Source organism: Meles meles, chromosome 17, assembly GCF_922984935.1.
Source record: "Meles meles chromosome 17, mMelMel3.1 paternal haplotype, whole genome shotgun sequence".
In the NCBI taxonomy this organism is placed as follows: Eukaryota; Metazoa; Chordata; class Mammalia; order Carnivora; family Mustelidae; genus Meles; species Meles meles.
In genome coordinates, this window is record NC_060082.1 from 54,281,406 (window position 1) to 54,300,205 (window position 18,800).

An 18,800-nucleotide genomic window follows, 5' to 3' on the forward strand; every position below is an offset into this window, starting at 1 on the left:
TTCTCAAATCCCAATCCTGTTTTCATGACTTGATGATGCCATGATTTTTTTTTGGAAGTTTTATGTCAAGTCTCACTTAATTTGAAAGCTTCTCTTTTAAATTGAAGAATACAGGAAAATGTAATAATCTTCTTTCAAGAAAACAAACTATTGAACATCCTCCCCATAGTTTATTATTTAAAAAACCCACATCATCCAGCAGATACTGATTCAAAATGCTGTTATTAGTCATAGGAAGGTATCGAAATATGACAACAAAGACCAGTTTTTGTCTAAATATGGGACATGTCTTACTCAACTGTGTATTATCAGCACTTAGCAAACAGTAGGGGATTATTAAATATTTCTGGAATAATGTTAAGATCTACTGTGTACACAGAAAATAATTAATATAGTTCACCTGAATGTAGTCTATAAGAAAAAGATTAAATGTAACATAAATACAATCATGAAAATGTTTATAAGGAGTCCAGAAAAACTGGGTAGAAAAGATGCTTTCTTTAATTGGAAAAAATATCACAAAAAGATTCTGTTGGCTTCCTAGAACATATGGAGCCGCTTGGCAGATGGGTGGGAGTAGGTGGTTCCTGGCGTGCGAAAGGACCCCACAAGTCCATCTTCCTGCTTCTGGTCAGAAGAGAAATAATGAGATGTACACACGAAGTGTTTCTCTCTGTTTTTAAATAAGACTCATGTGGTTATGATATTTGGTCTCTATTTATATGTGTATGGTTGCTGAGCTTTCTTTTCTCCTCTTTCCTGGGCGAGTCTACTATGATTAACTTATCAGCTTTTTTAGTGGAATAATTCTAGTGGAAACAAATCGTTTACAAAACGAAATTGATAGGATTGACCAGTTACTTGGATGAGCTATAGAGAGCTTACTAAAAATTCAGGTGTCCCAACTTCAAATCCAGATCATAGACCATGGGGTGTGTGCATTTGAAAAGTTATGTATAAATTTAATAAAATTTTAAAAGTGGGGCACCTGGGTGGCTCAGTGGGTTAAAGCCTCTGCCTTCGGCTCAGGTCATGATCCCAGGATCCTGGGATCGAGCCCCACATCGGGCTCTCTGCTCAGCGAGGAGTCTACTTCCTCCTCTCTCTCTCTGCCCGCCTCTCTGCCTACTTGTGATCTCTGTCTGTCAAAGAAATAAATAAAATCTTTAAAAAAAATTAAAATCAACAGTTATGTTCATATTTTGAAGGAGCCTTTTTTATACTTATGGTTACTTGTTTTTAGTGAAAATTCCTTCTGTTCAATCTAAAAAAATTTTGTTTTCTAAGTTTGAAAAATTTTTAAAAGATTTTATTTATTTATTTGAGAGAGAGAGAGAGTATGTGTGTGTGCACGAAGGGGGTGGACAGAGAGAGAGGGAGAAGGAGGCTCCCCACGGAGAAAGGAGCCTGATGCGGGATTTGATCCCAGACCCCAAGATCATAACCTGAGCTGAAGGCAGACGCCCAACTGATTGAGTCACCCAGGCACCCCATAAGTTTGAAATTTGTATATTTTCTCTTCTCCAAAGTGAGGTACCTTTGAGCTTACTCTGATAAGTCCAAATCTTAAATATTATGCAAATGAAAATTTTATTTTCTCCCGTGTTGTTAACGGTTTCACACACATTCTTCTAGACTTAAAAAAGAAAATCTGGTGTATGTCGCACCCAAAATGTAGGATGACTTACAGCATTTTGTAGTAGCTAATACTTAACCTTGGCTTTTTCCTGCACTTAAAGGGGAAAAGGAAAAAAGAAAAAAAATATATTCAAAACACATAAAACCTTTGTCTGTATCAGTATAGAATTAAAATGAGTATCTCCAGGGAATATTAAAATGGAAATGGAATGTAAAAACAGATAATCCACCTTTTTAAAAAAAAAATTTATTTATTTGACAGATAGAGATCACAAGTAGGCAGAGAGCCAGGCAGAGAGAGAGGAGGAAGCAGGCTCCCTGCTGAGCAGAGAGCCCAATGTGGGGGCTTGATCCCAGGACCCTGGGATCATGACCCGAGACGAGGGCAAAGGCTTTAACCCACTGAGCCACTCAGGTGCCCCGATAATCCACTTTTTAATTAAATACTTCAATATTGTTTGAAATGAAAACACATTATTTTTGTAATATATATTTATAAACGTTTAATTGTTTTTAAGTTTTAACTTCATTATTTCATATTTATACAAATTAACCAGAATTGTGTGACAAACTCCTGTATAGTCATTACTCAGCTTCAACAATCATCAACTCATTGACAGTCTTGTTGTATACATATCCCTATTCATTTCCCACCTCTGTCTTTTTCGGAAACAAAACCCAGATATAACATTTAACTATAGGTATTTCAATACATATTTCTAAGAGAAGGGCACCCTTTATTGTTAACATAAAAACCATTCCAGTTAGCGTATCTCAAAAATTTTACAATAATTCCTTAATATCTATTCACTGTTCAAATGTCCTCAAAATGTTCAGTTCTGTCCTCATAAAAGGCATAAACAGCCTTTTTAAGAGTTTATTTAAGAGTTTATTTAAATTAGGATGCAAATAAGGTCACATGTTGGGATAGGTGACACGTCTTTTAAGTCTCTTTTAATCTATAGTTTACTCCTATTTCTTTCTCTTATCACTGAAATGTATTTATTTTTTTTTTAATTTTCTTCTGAATGCATTTGGGTGGCTCAGTTGGTTAAGCGACTGACTCGATTTTGTTCAACTTATTTTTTTTTTTTTTCCAGCGACTGACTCGATTTTGGCTCAGGTCTCAATCTCAGGATTGTGAGATCAAATCCTGCCTCAGGCTCTGTGCTGAGTGTAGAGGCTGCTTAAGATTCTTTCTCTGCCCCTCCCCCTCCACTAGCTTCTAGAGTTTTCTACCTCTTACATTTTGCTGATTGCATCTTTAAGGTCTGTTCATATTCCTGGGTGTGTGTGTGTGTGTGTGTGTGTGTGTGGAGAGAGAGAGAGAGAGAAATTGACAGCTATTAGCTGAATGTATTCTAGAGGTTTGGTCAAATGCAGGTTATCTTTCTCAAAGCAAAATAGTAATAGTTTAATGTCTCTTTTTGTGCTGAAGGCTGTGTCTAGATTCTTACTTTATCTGAGGTGGCAAAATGATGATACTCTAATTTTATCATGCCTTCTATTTATTATCTAGGGTATTTCCATAATGAAAAAACCCTTCTCATCTGTTACTTGATTACCAGTGGTATAATTTTTTAGGACAGACAAAATGGTTTATTTGTATCCTTCCATTTATCATTTTTCAAAATAATGAGTTGGGTTTAGTGGTGACTTATTAGGTTTTTCTTTGTATCATTTGACAAACGCAGAGTTAAACACAGTTGAAATGCTACACATAATTGACATTATTATCTTTATTGACACAAAAATTTACCCATCTTTGGTCACCGAGACTCTCTTCAAGGTGGTGCCTGAGACTTTTTTTTTTTTTTTAAGATTTATTTATTTATGTGAGAGAGAGCCCAAGTGCAGGGGCGCCTGAGCTAGAAGAGGGGCAGAGGGAGAGGGAGAGAATCCTGAAGCAGACTCCTGCCTCGCGTGGAGCCCCATGCAGGGCTGGATCCCAGGACCCCAAGATCATGAGCCAAGCCAAAGTCAGGAGTCAGGCCCTCAACCGCCTAAGCCACCCAGGTGCCCTGACCCCAGTGTTCTTTTGATAGTTCTCTTGTATGTTTCTTTCCTCAGACCTGGAGTCCACCATTTCTCTAAGGATCCAGGTTCCATTTAGTGGGAAATATCTGAAATGAAATTTTTTTTTTTAGTGGGATGGGCAATTTTGACCCAATCCTCTTTCAATAAACCCTGAGGGTTGAGATTAAAACACAAGCTATGGAGTGAAAAGAGACTAGGGTTTGAATCCCATCACTCCCCAGCTTGGTGATCTTGGAAAAGGTATAGGCTCTAATGTGCAGCAAGACAGCAGAGCGACCCAGGCCGGACACAGAGCCGCGCCATATTCTCCCCTGAAGAAATACCACAAACAAGGATGAGGGCTGTTCTCAGTGATTGGCCCCGGAAATTCTTGGGGTAGATAGAGGTTGATTCTGTCGACTGGCAGGGAAACGAGGAGGACCTTGGGTCACAAATAGGGACCAAGATTGGGGGAAAATGTTCAGTTCTGCCCTTTCCTTATCCCTGTATTGTGTTAGGCAGATCCCCCCATTCCTACCGGTACTTCCTGCGGGGCCAGGATAGAGGAGGAGAGCCGGAAGCAGTGGGGAAACACAAGGCAGAGCTCTGACCTGGGACGGTTATGAGCAAAAGACCCTAAGTACAGAGGGTTTGACCAGGCCCTGAGACGCCCCCTCTGCCCACACACATCCCTGCTGTCCCCCTCCGGTGGGCTTCCACCTGTAAAACAGTGGCTGCCTCCAGCAAGAGGTTATTCAGAGGCTCTTTGGAGAGCAGGTGAGCACAGCCCGATGTGTTTCCCACAAAGGCCCATGACCACAAATACACACACCGATTCACCTGGAGAAGCACGATCTTGCTAGACGTCTGCCCCTCTCCGTGGGTGCAGTTTACGAATCAAGGCAGCTAAAGGCTCCGAAGGAACAGGGCTGAGTTCAGCGGGCAGATTCTGAGAACTGTAAGGTTCGAGAACAACAAACTGGACAACGTAAGCCAGAGAAAGCAGAGCTGATGGAAAACGGAAACAGCAGTTAAAGACAGAATGGTAAATATACTTGAAGAGATGAGAGAATTTACTGGGAACGGAAAGTGAGAATAAGCAGCCGAATAAAAGAATTGGAAATATTAAGAATGGGAGCACCTGTGTGGCTCAGTCGGTTAAGAATCTGCCTTCGGCTCGAGTCATGATTTCAGGGTCCTGGGATTGAGCCCCACTTTGGGCTCCCTGCTCAGCCGGGAACCTGCTTCTCCCTCTTCTCCTGCCCCTTCCCTTTGCTCTTGTCCCCCCCACCCCCATAAATAAATAAAATATTTTTATTTTTTTTAAAAGATTTTATTTATTTATTTGACAAACAGAGATCACAAGTAGGCAGAGAGGCAGGCAGAGAGAGGGAAGGGAAGCAGGCTCCCTGCTGAGCGGAGAGCCCAATGCAGGGCTGGATCCCAGGGTCCGGGGATCAAGATCCGAGCCAAAGGCAGAGGCTTTAACCCACCGGCGCCCCAAACAAATTTTTTTTAATTATTAAGAATGAATTCTGGCAGACAGGGAAAGATAGTACTGCACAATATCATTTATATGTGGAATCTAAAAAAAAAAAAGTTAAATTTGTAGAAACAGATAGTAGAACAGTGGTTGCCAGGGACCGGGGTCTGGGGAAAATAGGGAGAGTTTGGTAAAAGGGTACAGACTTTCAGTTATAAGATGAATAAGGTCTGAGGATCTCATGTATAAAATAGTGAGTATAGTTGTTAACACTGTATTGTGTAATTGGAATTTGCTAAGAGAGCAGAACCAAAAATGTTCTCATACACACAAAAAAGTGAGTATACGAGAGGATAGATGTATTAGCTGAATGCATGTGTTTATCAGATCATCACGTTGTACTCCTGACATATCTCACAATTCGGTCAATTACACCTCAAGAAAGCTGAACAAATAAAGTTAAACTTAAAATTTAAAGAATCCTATAGTTATCAAATAAATAATTCAACGGATTGTTTAAATAATGAAAGTATCTAGTAAATATGTGAGCAGGGGGATGAGGCCACAGAATTCTCCCAGGAGGCATCGGGAAAGGATAGGGCAAAGCATGGAAAAGAAAGAGAAGAGAAATTTGGGGAATCAGACAACTGTCAAAGTCCATTTGTTAGGGACACCAGAAGTACAAAAGGAAATGGAAGGAGGCCAGTAGTTCAAGCAACGAATTTCCTAATGTCACACGGCTAGTGAATGGCAAAGCCAGGAGGTCAGCCCGGGCAAGCTAGCTGGAGTACATACCCTGGACGGCTGTTTACTGCCTTGGATCTGCTACGTCAGATGCCAGTCTGGAGGAGGAGGAGAATGACGTTAGGGATAGGGCAGAAAGAGGGGGAGAGTGTAAAGCAAGCAGAAGGGAGCCGTTGCAGGAACCGAGGGAGACAATGTGGCAGGAGCTGGGGATAAGTCTAGATGTCTCCACTCAATGTGACTGAGGCTTTTCAAAATAAACATTGGAACCCCCAAAATACAGAAACCACAGCCTAAAAATAACAACAAAACCAGACAAGTCACTTCCTTTTCCTACTCCTCATTTTCTTTGTCTGTAAATGGCCGATGGGAACCCCTACCTCGTAGGGTTGTTGTAAAGATTGAATCATATAATATAGGTAGGATGCTAAGCACAGGAAAGTAACTGTATATATTCACCTTAAAAATAATACAATTATTTATCTAAAAATTCAATAAATATTTGTTGAGGATTTTCTGTTCACCACACAGTAGAATACAAAACAGACAAAAATCTTTAAAGTGATGGCATTTCTGGGGTAGAAGGTGGGTGGGGGAGGGGAAGAAAAGCAATAAATAAATATTAATAAATAATATGGCGTGAGGTAGTGTGAGTGCTGCTATGACATTAGAGCAGGGTAAAGGAATAGAGAATGCGTGGTGAAGAGGTCCTATTTTGACAGGACGGCTGGGAAGGGCCTATGCATGGAATGAAATGAATGAGTGAACAAGCCAGGAAGCACCTGGAGGAGTGTGTTTGCAGGGTGGACAGCAAGTGCAAAGATCCTGAGGTGGGAGTGTACTCAGCACTCAGTGGACACTTGCACTCGGTGTCCAAGGGTTGGCAGAATGCCAGTACCTTGCTCGGGAGCAGAGTGAACCAGGGAAGAGTGGTTGGAAATTACATGAGAGAGGTAGCCAATGGCTAGATCATTTAGGTCTTAATCTGTCACTCAAAATTCAGTGTCTCTTTCACCATTTGAAAACCTTGTCTTTGCATACTCCACTAAATCAGGGGTGCCAGCCATGGAGGGAAGCCCAACATGTGCCCTTTTCTGTTAGTTCATTCCTTCTAGCCCCTACGACTTAACATGTTAGAAGACACCTCTGCCTTCAGGTTGAGCGGAAGACACCTCAAAATTGAGCCTCCTAGGCAATTGCCTTCTGCCTGCTAGCCACAGGAAGGCTCTTTTGATCCATGGTGGTCATTCCAAACCAGTCCTCTAATTGCCCTTGTCCAGGTCCGTGGGAATTACTCAGAAATGTTTGAAGTCCCAGCGCCAGGCACACTCTGAGTCACCCCTTAGTTGAGGGGAGGTGGCTAGGAAGCAGCCAGGTCCTAGGGGAGGGTTTGATTTAGTGCCCTTGGATTCTCGTGCACAGCCCTGCCCATATGCGTAGGTAACCCTATCTCACCCCTGCAGGCTGGGGTGCCCATGTTCTTTAGAAAGGCATCCTAAACACGACCTGATCCTTCCCTCCTCCGGCAAGGGTTGTTCCTTTTCGCTAATCACAGTAGAAGATTCCTTTCATCTCCCATCCCTCTCCCAGGGGTGAGCTGGCTGCAGCTGCCCATGTCAGAAACCAACGCACCGTGTTATTTTACTTTCCAGTTACCTCTGGATTTGCAGTCTGTCCAGAAGGCTGTCCATTTCTCACGTCCCTCAATCTGGTAGTTCAGTTTGCCTTATTACTTGCCGACAATGTCATCTGGAAATTACATTTAAAATTACATTTAGGGGCGCCTGGGTAGCTCAGTGGGTTAAGCCTCTGCCTTCAGCTCAGGTCATGATCCCAGGGTCCTGGGATCAAGCCCCGCATTGGGCTCTCTGCTCAGCAGGGAGCCTGCTTCCCCCTCTCTCTCTGCCTGCCTCTATACCTACTTGTGATCTCTTTCTCTGTCAAATTAAAAATATTTTTTTAATTTAAAATTACATTTAAAGATAAGCCCAGACCTAAGGAGATGTGGGGGTGGGGGGGGATAAACCAATAAATTGCCACCCCTAGGGCTTTATTTAGATTTGTCATCTAGGACTCCCGGAAGGAGAAAAGTCAGTGGCCCGAAAGAGAGTAGCCCAACTTTCTCCCATTGGGTACATTTTTGGAGGTTTTGTGCAGCTAGAAATACTAGCAAAAGGAGACAATGTCAGAAAGAGAAGCCACATCTGGACTGGCCCCTGTATTTTGAACACCAGAATTATGAGAAGGTCAAGACAGACCCCCCAGCTCCAAATATTTTTCTTCTGAGGTTGGTGGGAAAGGACTGAAAAATGTATGTCATGTGGAGGGGAGTCTATTGACTTTTTTAGTCAGAAATGTCCTGGCTAACTTGACTTCCTATAATAGTGTGCCTGACCAACCCTTTCTTTATCTCCCGTCAACAACAATTTTAAGATTGCCCTCGGAATTTTTCTATCCCAGTTATTCTTAGCCACTTGGCACCTCTTCCCACTATCACGCCACAAAATTGCAACAGGCAGATATTTTGGAGAAGATTAAATGGGGATAATTATAGCTATCTTGTACCTGCCCCCATGCAGCTCAGCGAGAGTGTTGATGGCTCCTTGGCCGGCCATGGCCAAGTCTACAGCTGTGTGCCTTCCTAAGAGCTGGGCCAGGTAGGGATATATACAGGATGAAAAAATGTTCAGTTCGTGGGATGGGAGATTCATAACTCATTATTCTTAGAAATTAGGGTATTTCTGGCCTTTTGAGATTGCTGTCATGAACAGCAATGACTCCATACTCCCAGAAAGTGTGACCTCGTGCCAGTCAAAAGCAACCTCTTGTGTGCTAGAAGGACCCGACTTGCCACGTCCTGGACCTCACGAGGCTGAGAGATGAGACCATTAACTCGTAGGCATCTCAGGAGCCAATGGGAGGAACAGTAGCAAGGTGTTCATGTTCTTTGAAAGGATCTGCTGTCTGATCTTCTAACAGCATCTTCCACTTCCCCTTTTGCTGTGGACACTCGTGAACATGGGAAAGGAAGGATTTGAAACAACTGAAGGCAAATACTCTGGCTTGGGTCTTCTCATCAGCACAATTTCACATCAGCCGGGTAGAGCCGTCCCCTGGTAAATCACTGTCATGGGAACTTAGAACACACTCCATCCTGATGATTTTGTTTCCTGTTTTTACCACCCCATCCAGATTCAGCCGCCGCCTAACCCCAGTCCTGACATACAGGGGTATTGATAAACTTTGCAGCCATACAATGGATGAAAATGAACACGAACGTCAGAATAAGCACTGAGGAGATGTGAATCTTGGTTCTACCATTCACTTGGGCACTTTCTGCCTTCATACATGTCTAAGTACAAGGTACCTAACATTGGGAGGTCTCAATTTATTTCTCTGCAAAGCAACAACAAATAGTAACCTGAATGTATTAGTCTGCCCAGGCCGCCACTACAAAGTACTACAGATGGGAGGTGGGGAGGGCTTAAACAACAGGTATTGATTTTCTTACAGTTCTGGAGACTGGAAGTCCAAGGTTAAGGAGCTGGCAGTGTTGATTTCTGGTGAGACCTCTCACCTTGCTCTCTTCCTTGCTATGACCTCACATGGCCCTTCTTCTGTGCATGCACAGAGAGAGAGGAGCTCTGTGTCTCTCCCTCCTGTTAGGAGGGTACTGGTCCTATTGGATTAGGGTCTTACCCCTATGACCTCATTTAACCTTAACTATCTCCATAAAGGTCTTACTTGCAAATGTGATATTGGGGGTTAGGACTTCAACATGAATTCTGGAGGAACATAATTCAGTTTTTAACAACTGAACATTGTCACAAGGATTACTTCTGATTATATGAAACGGGACCTAGCCTCCTACCTACCGCCTAGCAAGTGCTCAATGGATATTGGTTCCCTTACCTTCTACCCTAGGTCATTTCCCTCCCGAGCAGGTCACTTTCTTCTCTACACATGAGGAGCCATATTTGGCCCTTCACATAGATGGTGTAGATAGTTACAGAATGAACAGAGGGATTCCTAAGACTTCGGTTTGGTAAAAAATTTCTCCCTTCCCTTCTTGGTGTGGTTTCCCCATTGTGGGTTCCCCCTCTTCCAGCCGTTCTCTCCTTTCTGGGAACTGTCCTTCCCACACAAAGTGCTGGGTCTGGCCACAGCAGCCTGTTCCTTCTCCAAGACCCTGGGTTGACAACTCGAGCCATGTTCTTTCTCTTGAGAATTTGGATTTGTGATCTAGTCCCTGCTGAAGGAGAGAAAACCAGCCTGCAGAGACAGAATGAGGTTGATGATAATATTGATAGGTTACCTCTGAGAGCTCAGTGTGTATCAGGTACTGTACTGTTCTAAGAATTTTTCACACGTTGACTGCTTTAATCATGACTACAACTCTACGAACCAGGTATGTTCATCGTTTCGCCTTTTAACATCACTCCCCTTTCTGAGGAAATTCAGGGGGGAGTTATTTGCCTAGGATCACATAGCTATGAAGCCTGGTTATGGGCAAAAGCAGAGGATAGTACCCCCGGACAAGGGGAGAAAAGAGGAGTACCTTCATGGTTCTCTGGTCCCACCCTTCTTTCTTATGGATTCCATGGCGTGTTCCAGCATCCTGCCAATATACTCCCTTTTTGCTTGAACAATCTGAAGTGGGGTTTTGTTCTTAAACCAAAGGAACTTCTAGTAAGACAGTTGATCTGCCTACTCGACCTGCTGCACTCAACCTTACAGAATGTTTTTAAGATTAACAACCCTATGCAAATGACTATGAAAAATGTTTTCTATTTTAAACGACTCTATTCTATTAATAAAGTTTTAAATTGTTTAAATCGCAATGAGGAAGCGCTCCTAGAAGAGATTACAGAGGAGGTAAAAGCCTCCTTTTCCAGATAACACGATCTGAAGCAATAAGGCTTGGGTAAGCTTTTCGTTAGCCGCGTGCCACACAGAGGAGGCAGGCGGGGATTTGACGCGTCCGTGCATATGCCCGTGTGTAGGAAGATAAACCGGGTGTTTCCTATCAAGCCTGGAAAAGCTGGAAGGCAATATTGGGCCTGGGGGAGGTGTGGAAAGTCAGCAAGCTGAGCCAAATGAACGTGATCAGGAAGCTTGTACCTCTAAAACAGGATTCAAAGGTGTCTGCAACCCCAGGTGAGAGGAGTAGAGAAGGATAACAAATACATTGAAACTGGCAAGGTCCTTAATACTGCCCAGGTTTTCTTTCTCTTAGATCTTGCTGTAGGTACCAATTACGCACGCGAATAACTCTTGCTAGAATGTACTTGACGAATAGACGCTGTTGTTGTATAGACTTTTTAAAGGGAAACCGACTGGCTGAATCTTGTGCGTTTTCATTGCAAAAACTAGGATCTGCCGAGAGCGCATCTGCCTCACGTCCAGAGAGCTGAGATCACTGCCCGTGTGGTCAGCTGTAGTTACCAAAGGAGCTGGCACAGCGTCTCGGAAGGACGTATTCATCTCTCTCCTCCCAGCCTGAAAAAAAAATACGACATAAAAATGTTTGACATTCTTTCCAGAAGGAAGTAACAAGGAAATAATTCACTCGTGGCTTAGGTTGACAGGCATGGGAATGGGGGCCCTTTCTTCTTCGGCTCAGGTCAGGAAGTACTCAGGTCCTTGGGGAGAGAGCCTTCTGCTGAGAAGTGGGGCAAGGAAAGAGAAGTAAAATGGAGAGGGAATGACCAGAGGGGTCAGTGGCCAGAGAGGAGGGCATGACAGGAATGCAAGCGCAAGACATCAGGACAGATGACGAATAGGAGACAGTGTGTGACATGAAAGGGGGGCAGGCATGGAGGGCCTCCAAAAAGAGCCTCGAGAGCAAATCTGAACAAACAAACATCTCTACTTCCGTCTGGTCGGTACTTCCAAAGAAGTCCCTCATTCTTTCCTCAACATTTGAGAAGAATGTGACTTACTGGTTTGGTCGACCTGGTGAAAGGCTGGGATGTGGTCCCTTCTCTCCCCCAAAGTAAAAGCCTCAAAGATGCACCATGAGGGAAGAAGGGCTCAGTCTTCTGCGTCAGAAATGATTTTTTTCTAAGGCAGGTCCCATGAAATTCTTTTTTTTTTTTTAAGATTTTATTTATTTATTAGAGAGAGAGAGAGAGAGCACAGGCAGACAGAATGGCAGGCAGAGGCAGAGGGTGAAGCAGGCTCCCTGCCGAGCAAGGAGCCCGACGCGGGACTCGATCCCAGGACACTAGGATCATGACCTGAGCCGAAGGCAGCCGCCCAACCAACTGAGCCACCCAGGCGTCCCCCGTGAAACTCTTTCTAAAGGAAGAACTCGTAATACCACGGTCACCACAGCCGACCACGCCCGAGGGTGCCTTTCACACGTTCACGCTCCAGACTCTTCTCGTTCGAGGAAGGACGCTGCACGCGACAGCTCTGCAGAATCGGGTGGCTGGAAAAAAATCACTAGATCACCAGAAGCTCATATCACAACTCACTGATTTGTTTCCATTAGCAAGGAGCTATGAATGTATACTACAATTAAAGCATTCTTAAATTTGGTTCCCCCAAAGTGTTCTCTTTCTTTCCTTCTCTGCTGCTTAATGTGTCTTTGTGTCAGTAAGCTAGGCTTCTTTTATTACATTTTTGCTGTTAAGTCAGTGGTTCTGAGCTAGACGGGGCCAGTATAACGGAATCACTTGGGAAATGTTTTCAAAATATACCTGCCCAGTACATTAATAGAAGAATGGATAAGCAAACAGTGCTATGTGTACACACACAACACACTGTAATTCCATTTATATGAAGTTTGAGAACTAGCAAACCTACTCAACTACGCTTTGGTGGTAGAAGTTAGCCTGGTAGAAGCTGATACTGACTGAAAAGTCACAGGAGGGAAATTTTGGTGCTGGTGGACATTTTCTGTGTCTTGAACTGGGTGACGGTCCTATGGATGTATTTGGGAAAAATCATCAAGCAGTGTATACACCTAAGACTGTGCTTTTGACTGAATGTGAGTTATGCCTCCATAAAATACTGTCTAAAAAATGACGGATACACATATACAGACACCAGCCGAAGCCTCCACCCTAGACTCAGGGCATAAGGTAAGATATGGGGAGCAGGGGATACAGAGAGCATGCATATTTTTTAAAAGCTCCCTATTATTCATTCCTAGTATTATTGTAAGCTTCCGAATATTCTGTTAGGAATTGGAATTAGAGTAAGGATAAAAGCAAATACACAAATAATATACATGATTTTAACATTTGTTAGAATATCCCTAAGACGTTTCCTAAAAGAGCCTGCCCAGTTTCTGGTTTGCTTTGATTGGTGAACTTGTTTTGTTTTGCTTTCAAGTGATTTCAGTGTTTCTGAAGGTATAAAATTGATAAATTAGTATGAGGAATATATTGAAGGGGGAGGAATCCTGAAGGCCCACGAGATTCTGCCTGTATTTGTAGTTTGAATCAGGCTTAGAAAAAGTTGAAGTATTTTGGAGGCAACCTAATATTGACAAGTTCCTAAAACTACAGAGTTTTAAAGTCAATCTGCAGTGATGTGTTTGGGGCGCTCGCCATCAACCATCCTGTACCCTCTGACGCATATGAAGGAGATGAGTGTGATGTAGACTTAGGAATTTTCTTTTTCAATGTTTTTGAAAGTAGCTTGTGACTAGCTTTTACATATTTATTTAGAGAATGAAGGGCTTTCTTCACGTCACATTAGACATCCTATTTAAAAAATATAACTTGTGGGCGCCTGGGTGGCTCAGTGGTTTAAGCCGCTGCCTTCGGCTCAGGTCATGATCTCAGGGTCCTGGGATCGAGTCCCGCGTTGGGCTCTCTGCTCGGCAGGGAGCCTGCTTCCCTCTCACTCTCTCTGCCTGCCTCTCTGCCTACTTATGATCTCTCTCTGTCAAATAAATAAAATCTTTAAAAAAAAAAAATAACTTGTTGGGGCACCTGGGTGGCTCAGTAGTTTAAGCCTCAGCCTTCCGCTCAGGTCATGATCTCTGGGTCTTGGGATGGAGTTCCGCATCAGGCTCTCTGCTCAGCAGGGAGCCTGCTTCCCCCTCTCTCTGCCTGCCTCTCTGCCTACTTGTGATCTCTCTGTCAAATAAATAAATAAATAAAATCTTTAAAAAAATAAAAAATTTGTCGGGGCGCCTGGGTGGCTCAGTGGGTTAAAGCCTCTGCCTTTGGCTCAGGTCATGATCCCAGGGTCCTGGGATCGAGCCCCGCATCGGGCTCTCTGCTCAGCAGGGAGCCTTCTTCCTCCTCTCTCTCTACCTGCCTCTCTACTTGTAATCTGTCTGTCAAATAAATAAATAAAATCTAAAAAATAAATAAATAAATAAATAAAATAAAAAAATATGCAACTTGTAGTATTGCTCTTCTGTGATCTAAAGACAGAGAAAAGTGGCTGGTCAGATGTATTTCATACAGGCTTTTAAATTGATAATGTATGCGTTTTTTTTTAAATCTAGAAGTAAAATTATTTAAATTGAGGCCACAGACAGTGCTAAATATTAGTATGTGTGTCTGTGCGTTTTGTTTTGGTTGTGGAACACTCAGCAACATTCCCAACATTCATTTTGATTCCGAAGGCAGCGTGAAAACAGTCCTCTCCCCAAGACATCCTGGCTTTATCACGGAGCTTCCTCCATACGCATGCCATTGGCCTGGAGGAGTAGACATTCATTCAAGTTCAGACCCGGGAAAGACCTCAGAGATGAAGTAATTCAACCAAACTCTGACCTCCATGTCGCACTCCACTTAAAAAATAAACTTAGGCCTAGGGGTGAAGTGGCTTGTTCAGGGTCACGTGGCTGGTCAGAGGCAGAACCAGAATCGTATGTCTACATGCAACCTGTGCTCTTCAAACACCCCAACTGTCTCTGCAAGCTGTGCTCAGAGTTAGGCATCGCAGAGCGACAATACACAAAGGCCACATCTTTTCCTCGTAGGCTCCAAGAGGCCTCCCGTCTGTGTTCCTTTGAGAGCCTGCAGGTATTCCCTCATTTATAATTTTCATCCTATTTTGATCAAATTTTGAAGAATTTAAGAGTTTGCATTTTGGGGCCAGACTGGGGTCTATTTACCATATTTCACAAGCTGTGGGGCCCTTGGTAAGATGGGTGATTTCTTCAGTCCTCACTTTTCTCATCTAGGAAATGGGATAATAATACAGGTGCACATAAAAAGTGCTTTCCATGCTTCCCCGCGCAGAGCAAAGCGTTCCTCGACTTTCTCTGGAAATCCAGCAAGTCCATACTGAAGCTACCCAGCTATATATCCTTGCAAGTTTGAGAAACTGATGTTGAATTCTCTACAGCCTTTTCCTTCCATCCCTGTGGGGTCTTCTGGACTTCTTTATTGTTCTGGAGGTTGGCAGATACTCCGTTGGAGAAGTCAGTCACCACCAACTGGTACATGATGGGCACAACAGGTTTTGTTTCTTGGTTCCAGTTCTCTTCCGCAAGAGATCCGGGTTTTTGCACGAGTGGTGGGACACTGAAGTCTTTTGGGACATCTCCTGTGACAACGACTTCAAGGCCCTTTTTCAACCCAAGAACGGTTTAAAGAACTGGGTTGTGAGTCTCGGCTAGATAACAGACCCCTAAGACCTGTTTTTGGCAACGCGAAGGCCCACGAAGAGATAGAAAATACCAGGGAAATGATTTTGCAGCTCGAGAAGCCAAGGCTTTCAGGCGCTGGGATACTCCTCAGTCATCCCTTCGGTCACGGGCCGGGCAGGGCAGGTCCTGGTTCGCCAGGCCGGGTGGTTTTTCCCTCAAGCCGCGGCGTCGCGCGAACTCCACCTCCGAAGTGCTAAGGAAGTTCCCTCCCAGTGCCCACCCGGGCAGGGTGGGGCGAGGCTGTGGCACGGAAAGAACCGGGGAAACGACCTCTTCCAGCTCCCAGCACACAGAAACTGCTTTTGCGATCGCGGGCGCTGGGGGAGAGGTCGGGGGGAGTTAACACTCCAGATGCAGGACGCAGAGACTCCTGGTGTCCCGGAGGGACAACCCTAGGACTGCCTGCTCGGGGAGTCGGGGAGGCCACCTTTCTCCTGAGCTGTCTCCCCTCCGTGCAGTGGCTGCTTTGGGACGTCCGGCTGGGAAGGTTTCCCCCAAACGAGACGCACAGTCCTTGCTCCCGGCCGGAGCGGGCGGGTTGCGGCCTCTGCCCCGCCCCTGCGGTTTTCGAAGGTCGAAGTGGGATTTTTCCTTCCCGCCCCCGTCCCTGCCCCCGCCGGCAGCGGCGCTCGGTCGTGCCGGCTGTGGTCGCTTTTCCCTCTCCACTCCCACGTCTCTGACTCCAGGGAGTTTCACCCGTCCTCCCTCCTCAGCCCTCACCTTTAAGCATTTCCCAAAGCCGCCGCACCAAAAGTGCGCGACTTCTCCCGGGCCTGCACAGGGAGCTCCTGCCGCCCGGCATTCCGCGGATTCCAGCGCTGTGACGTCCCCAAGGCCGGCGCGCCTCCAGCCCGGGAGCTCGGGCTCCGAGTTTCGGCGCTCCCCCGCGCGGACGCCCCCCCGCTCCCAGCCCCGGGCCCGCCGGCTCGCCGTCCGGCCGCGCGCCTCCCGGGCGCATTCCTCCCCGCCCCCGGCCGCGCGCCCCGCGCTCCCTCCGCCTCCGGCCCCCCGCGCCGCCGCCCGGCCCGGGGGGTGGGGGAGCCGCGGCCGCCGGCGCCTGCTCCGTCCCCTCCCATCGCACGGCCCCTTCCTCCCTCCTCTCCCGGCCGCTCGCATTTCCTGCCGCCCGGCCCTCTCGCGGCCCCGGAAAGTTCTGCCCAACTTTTTCTCCCCCGAGCGAGCGGGCGCAGTCCGGGGGCAGGTTGCCGCGCTCCTCCTCGCTCCGCCGCCGGCCCTCCCGGCTCCGGTCCTCCGGGAGCCGCAGACACCCAGCGGCCGCGGGCGGCCCCTCCCCTCCCACCGCACCCATCCTCCCGGGCCCCCCGGCCCCGGCCCCCCTCCTGCGGGACAACCCCGTGCTTAGGTGGTTCTCCTTTTCTCCTTGTCGGTGCGCCGGGATCGCGGCGGAAACCTCCCTCCCCTTTCGCCTCCTCCGGCTCCTTCCCTCCGCCCCTCCTCCGCCAGCCACTGGAATCAATTCCTTAGGGAATTGGGGCGCCGCCGCGGAGGACAGCCTTTCCGCGCGGGACTGCAGGGCACTGACGGGGCCATGTAAGCAGGTAAGCGGGGGGAGTCCGGCCGGAGGTGGGGGGCCGCCTCGGCGCTCCGGGCGCCCGGCCGAGGACTGGGGCCAACGCTGGCAGCGCCAGCTTGCGATCGGCGGCCCGGGACGCTGGCAGAGCAGCGGGCGCGCGAGGTGGCCGGGCCACAGGCGTTCTCGGTCCGGGTAGGAGCTGCCCGACGTGAGGCGCACGTCCTGTCTGGGCAGTGACGGCGGAAGGTGAGCGCTGTCCGAAGAGGTGGCGGTGAAACTCACCCCCTCGCCCCCTCGTCCGTACCCTCCTCCGTACCCTCCTGCTCTTTGGGAACCGCGCGAGGGCCTGGAAAGGGCAGCTGGAGATACCCAAGCGGCGAGGGCAGACGAGGAGAGGAGGACGACGTTGCCGTTGCTCCCCCGGGAGAGGAACGCTGCTCCCCGACACCCCTCTTCCCACTGCCTCCTGGAGGGGGGGGCGGGCAGGATCTTGGGAAGGAGGGAAGTTTTAATGCCCTCCCACTAGGCCCCAGCCATGCCACCAAACTCCTGGCCTTCTTGGCCCTCCTTGGGTGGTCGGGCTGGCTCATTGGGAAGATCTGTGGCAACATAATTTCAGAACGGATCTCCACTTCAAACTTTCAAAGTTCTGAGTATTAGCAAGTTCTGAGGGTGTTGTTAATAAGCCTTTCCTTTCTCCCTGGCGTGACCCTTAAGTCTGGGTTTTGGATACTTGTTAAGTGGGTTTTATGCCTTTTTGAGGGAATAGGGAGGTAGCGTGCCCCTACCTAGCATTGCCTTCCCCTTCCTTCAGCTCCTGTCGCCCCCAACCCACCTCCGGTTCAAGGAGATGGTGGGGTTTGCGCTTCAGTCTGTCCAGGAACTGGCTGTTGCAGCCTCTTTGTGAGGGTGAGGAATCTCTAGACTGCTCGCGGCATATACGGTTACAGGGTTTCCACCACTGTGTTAATTTCTTAAACTGGATTGGTTCACCCATTCATTCAACAAACCTGGTATTGAGCTTCTACTCTGTACTGGGAAAACAGGATACAAAGCTACTTAAACAATCTTTAACTGTAGCCTCCCGGAGGAAACCCACAGGCTGATCAGGAATTACAGCCTAGTGAGGGAAAAGTGCTGGGAGAAGCCGGGAAGGCTTGGATTGGGGAGAGGAGGGGTAAGGTGTGCCCTAGGTTTATAGGGTTAAGGGAGTACTTACCTGCAGGAGTGATTAGGAGAGTGCATTCCAGGTACAAGAAGCACCTGGTGCAAAATGAGAGTCATTAAAAAAAAAAAAAAAAAGCTCAGAAAGCTAGCTGTTTGACCCAGCTATCTGGGGTATGATAGCTAGATATCAGATATTAAACTAGAAGCATATTGCCCACTTATGGGAACCAGGTGTTTCCAGAGGAGCACAGGTCTCTTTGGACACACCTCCATGCCTGATGCTGTTTCGTTAAGCAGCAGTTGTATGACCGTCTAAATTTTAATTGGCACTAATTGGCCCATGCCTGTTTTCGTTCGAATGACTCTTGATTCCCTTTTAAAGAGGCACTTGAGAGCAGTGGGTGATAATGCTGCAACTGTTGGGAACCTTGCATCAAAGTCGCTTCTCTTTTGGCGATGGGGTTAAAAGCTGGTGCCGTGGAAAGGACAGCCTTAGTGACTGGGAGCTGCGCAGCTTGTCTGTTTAAGTGGGTGGCCACGATGGGCAGAACAATTCCACAGCCGGGTCAGTGGGTTTGTTATCATTTTCTCTACGT

The 18,800-nt window shown here is 46.6% G+C and overlaps 1 protein-coding gene and 1 long non-coding RNA gene across 3 annotated transcripts in view; one reads left to right on the forward strand and one right to left on the reverse strand.

Annotated features, from left to right (window-relative positions):
* Window positions 1-10,980: 10,980 nt before the first annotated feature.
* Window positions 10,981-17,478, reverse strand: LOC123927721. 2 transcript variants are annotated; one of them, XR_006815520.1, is made up of 3 exons: window positions 17,354-17,478; window positions 12,204-12,314; window positions 10,981-11,380 (listed from the first exon to the last, which is right to left on the reverse strand). It is a non-coding gene; the product is annotated as an uncharacterized LOC123927721 (long non-coding RNA). The 2 variants fall into 2 exon arrangements; XR_006815519.1 differs by lacking the exon at window positions 17,354-17,478 and adding an exon at window positions 16,224-16,439.
* Window positions 16,532-18,800, forward strand: part of PTPN14 (protein tyrosine phosphatase non-receptor type 14) — a 177,373-nt gene continuing 175,104 nt past the window's right edge. The window contains exon 1 of the mRNA XM_045982491.1: window positions 16,532-17,062. The gene's annotated coding sequence lies outside the window, so the exon portion shown is untranslated. The remainder of the gene's footprint in view (window positions 17,063-18,800) is intronic.